The following is a 5,000-nucleotide window of genomic DNA, read 5'->3' on the forward strand; positions in this document are numbered from 1 at the left end:
TCTTCAAAAGTTTTAGATTAATATGCATTCACTTGAAAAAATTAAGTTGAACGGCTGTGCCACAAACAATCGTCAAAAATGGGCCTTTTTTGGCCCGAAAATACCGAAGTCCCCCCTTAACAATCCCGTGGTGCGCTTAAATCGCATATCTCCTTGCGTCGTTGAAGAAGTTCGATTAAGATCTTGTATGGCTACTGTTGTTGTTGTTGTTGTTGTATGAAACACTTGTTTATGAAAATACTTAAATCGTTTGGTGCGAAACACAAAAATTATCACAGATAATCTGTAATTGCATGGTGAAAACAATCCATCGTATAGCAAACGTTCGGATCATGAAATTGACTGCTGATGTTAAAGATAGCCAGTGCAGAGGTTAACCAGAAAAAGGCACAATTTGCTAATAATCTAATACTAAATTGAGGAACTGACCGTTGATAAAATAGTCGATATTTTTGCGGATTGTCATTGGTGGATTAGAATTTGCCCATAATCTGCGCAGTAATGTTATCACGAACCATTAAAACCCTATTACTTTGGAATCGGGATATTGGGCGTTTAAAAAGCTTAACTGCAAAGCCTTTATGGTACTTCGTGTTTTATCCGGCCCAGAGCTGCATCATATTATCACTATAATACGTTAATATGATAAGCACTTGCACCAGATTATTTTTAAGAAAGATTTTCGTAGAACGTTAAAAGAAACTTCTCCATCAAACAACTAATAACCTTACTGTAGTCTGGCATCGACATTGTTGGCAAAGCGCAATCGAAGATTTGTATTATAAAAGCTGAAATTATCTCAGCTACAATACTGATTATTGTATTTGCTTAACAAAAAGATAATATCCTTCAATTTAATCCATTAATTTGATGCACCAGTAGAAAATTGAATAACAAACAAGATCATCCTCTGCAAATAACAATCCGACAGATTCCTGAAATACTTTTTTTGGATATGGTTGTGGATATGCGTTCGCAGAATCGTTAGAACAAATAGAACATTCGCATCATTTCCTAACGAGGTTGTTTCATGCGAAATTCATGCAGAGCATGAACAAGTTTCCCATATCAGCGTGTCATTCGTTACGCTCCATCAGCGTTCGTTGTGAGCCACAACCATGTAAAACGAAGAGTAAATGTTGCTCTCCCTTCAGGCTATAACAGGATGTAAGTACTGCTCCGTACCATTTCACCAATTGGCCCAATTCTGGGCGAAGAAGAAAATTTAACTATCTCCGGCGCAGCGTTGCCGAGTTGCGAGGGCAAAGTACCGAAGAACCGTTCGATTACTTGCTACAAAATGATGAAGTTACTACTCTCCGCGCAGCGTATTAAGCGTAGATCCCTGCCTGCGGTAGGCACAAAAGTTACCGCCTCGTCCGCAGCATCAAAGATTTTGCACCGGAATTAATGTAATTTTTTCCCGATTGACAAACACTTTCCAACCGTTAGCCCGTTAGAGGAGCTAGAGCCCAGGCCGGGCCACAAGATACAAGCGGCGCAAAAGGCAAACAGTTCGGTGGAAAGCTGAGCCGCTTCGAGCGTCGTCGGCCGCTCACATCGTACCGTCTGTTCGGACTCGAAAATAGCAAAAGTTTTTAATTTGAACTTTTCTGATCAAACAAACTTTCCCGCGATGTTCCGCTTCCCGCTGGTGGCACCGTTGATGTCGTTCCGGTGACTGTTTGCACTTTGCTCGATGCTCCGCCAGCTTCCTGTTTGGCCAACGCCCGTGGCCTGCGGGGCGAGCCTGTGGGTTGCGGGAGGTTTTGCGCTTGATTTTACGATAAACTCGGAGGCTGGTGTCTGGCACCAGTGAGCCGGTACTGCTAAACATCTCTTTATTATTACAATATTTAATTTTCCCCTTCGTTGGCGCATCTTAAGAACCGACTACCGAGAGCGATCCGAGGGAAAGGAATAAATCACCGAGGGCGTAAAGTAAGTTATCGTCCTCGTTCGTCACCCCGGGAATCCGATACGATGGCAACATCTACTCCGAAAATCTGCGAAAACGGGCACTGGACTGGTGGAGGCCGCACGGCATTGGGTCGTTTCACAGCCATTCCGTTTAATGTGGCTGCAATCGCCATTTAATTTCATAACTTCGGTGTCGGTGTCTAGCATCTCGGATGCTAGGAGCTCCATGGGATAGTTATCTCTAAAAAGCATTCAAAGCGCGGTGGGTAATCGTATATGCATGTGGAAATTTCAAGAGAAATGTGCTTAATTTACCATATAATCGAACTTTACGAAGCCGACGATCTGATGGTGGCATTCGGACAGCGCTAAACGGTTCGTAAAAGTTAATGATATCGATCCGTTGCGAAACGGGAGCATCGCTTTATTGAAAAAAAAAAAATGTGTTTGGAAAAGCTATTACTCTATGATAACACTTTATAACGCTTCCATAAACGAGTTTATAATCGAGCTCTATCCACACAGGTCCCTTCATTAAGCCATTGGTAATTGTTGAAAAGGCGATCAATTGTGAAGCACCATCGTCGCTCTAAATCATTCGGAAAAATTGTTTAACCAATTTCCAAACGGTGTTTACAGTGAGCGTAGCACTTTGTCTCATAAATCTCCAACTGTGCGGTGAAAACTATCGCAGTACCCGACTACCAATCACTATTCCAAGCGACCACCCGGTGGTCCAATTTAAAGCTTTCCAAAAGAGTGCTAGAACGAACGGAAAACTCATTCATCGCTCCTTGTATCTTGCTGTGTATGGGGCGATGGCTGCCGCTATGGCTCACCGGGCGCGAGTTTGTCGAGACATGGAACTTGAATTGAAATAAAATAATAAAAAAAAACACTCTGCTCGCATCGAAACGGATTAGTTTCCTGGAACGAGTGTGAGAGAGAGATCGCAAGGGAATGAAAAGTGAACGAGAAGATAGACTAGACATAGAGAGAGAGAGAGAGTGGAAATTTAACGAGCACAAGGACATGGCATGCTGGTGCTGCTGCTGCTCGGTTCGCCGGCAGGAAATTAAAGCAACAGGCGGCAAATGCAACAGTTGGAAGCATCTGCGTCCGACCTGTTGGATCAGCCAGGATCCAGGACCAGGTTGGCCCTTTTTTTCTCTCGTGTCCTTTGTGCCACGCTAACCAAACTTTTGGATCGCGCTGGTGGAGTCTTGGGTGCTGGGCCAGGGGAGCTTCCGATGTCGCCAACACCACCAGCAACCACTTCCGCTACGACTTTTGGGATTGCGTTGGGAGCGACATCCGCCAGGACTTGTACAGCACCTTCCTAGCGGTGGAAAAGAGATGGTAGAGAGCACGCGTGAAAGAGAGAGAGAGAGAGAGTGAAGGTAGATTCCATTTCCACCATTAGCCATCCAGCGCCTGCTCTTCCTTGAATGACGGAAGCCGTGTGTCAGGGGCGCTAGTAAAACCGCGGCGCTAGTGTCAAGCATTTTTCCGCTCAATATGCACATGCTCCAGCACTTTCCAATGAATACACTTCGTCAAGCGACCCGTTCTTCCGGGAACCGTGAATCGTGGCTCTCGCATCCTGTGTGTGACGGTGGCCGGGATGTTGGTCAGACAGAGGACCTGAAGGAGAGTCAAGTGAAAGCAACAAAACAAGCGAGAAAGAGCAAAAACATTAAATGCGCACCCCCCGCAGCAGCAGGAGGGCACACCGGAGGTACAGCGTTGTATAGCCGTCAAGGATCGCGAGCAAAGGATCGTTACTTGTAAAATATGGAGTTCCATCCAATGTTGATTGCGCCGGTTCACCGGTATGGTCCGGTCTGTGTGTGGCTCGGTACCATGGCCCGGTCCCATAGAAAGTCACACGGAAAGTCAGGCGTAAGTGGGATATTCAATCCATTTTCTCGACACCTCGCCAGACGCCTTGGCCCATTGAGTCGAAGCACTTCGAATAGAGCATATCCATCCGCCACGTATCTCATCGGTTATGCGCATTTACAGGGTGGGTTGCCCGTGTGGTGTACAATTCGGTGAACCGTTGGAGGCTACCGACGGGCACGACGGACACAGCACTTAGCGCCGAAGCCCGAGAACAATGACACTTTGGGTGACCGGGTTCTGGAATGCGGACTGGACTCGCGCCCACTTGCAATGCATTTCAAGCGACCATGCATTGAACTGCGGTGTCTGCTGACTGCGTATCGATGACCAGCATGATTTACGGTTGCACCATCTTCGACTGAATCGCTGAACAGTTTGCTGATGCTCTCGGTTGGGCCATCGGAATCGAATGGAGTTTTCCGAATGAATGCCTCATAATGGAAATCTTTATGCTTTTACACGGTTGCAGCTAAATTGGAGCCATTGTCATTGTGACTGCACTTTGCCGGATTTGGGTGGTCATCGTTCACGACGTCGAAATCCTTTGGCAAAGCCAAGGACCGTACACAAGGGTGCAGTTGTCTAAAATCCTAAATAATCGGGTCAAGTGGAAGGTGTGGAAATTGATACTCACTGACAAATGGCGCTGATAAAGATGATTCATTCAATTGATTCTGCCTGATATGACAAGAGCAAAGATTATTATTGCAACGTGTGGTTGCAAGAATTACTCCTCATCAATTGAAATAAAGTATTTTAAAGCTATTTACAGCTGAATAACTCTGTCATTTTTCAACCGCAACTTTAAAATTGGTAAGCACCTGATGGCGCACCCTGTACTTTTCAGAAAACTAAACTGCATCTTAGAAACATAATGCTTGTTACGCAAAAAAAGGCTATTTTATGAAGATTTTTTGTGAAGAAACCACCTTAGTGCTTTTCTGAATTTGGATGTCTTATTAAACTACAACTTTTCAACAATATTAGATGTTTTTTTAGAACAATTATAAATAGAAGTTTACATGGCATCAAATTAAAAAAAGGCATTTCTTCCATATTGTACTTTTTCCAATGTCCATGTCGTAGCCATATGATGAGAATTATACAAATTGTTTGGAAATATACAAATTGATATTCGGTTAAGAATCAATATCTACATCTCTAAAAAAAATCCA

The sequence above is a fragment of the Anopheles aquasalis genome, chromosome 3, assembly GCF_943734665.1.
Source record: "Anopheles aquasalis chromosome 3, idAnoAquaMG_Q_19, whole genome shotgun sequence".
NCBI lineage: Eukaryota > Metazoa > Arthropoda > Insecta > Diptera > Culicidae > Anopheles > Anopheles aquasalis.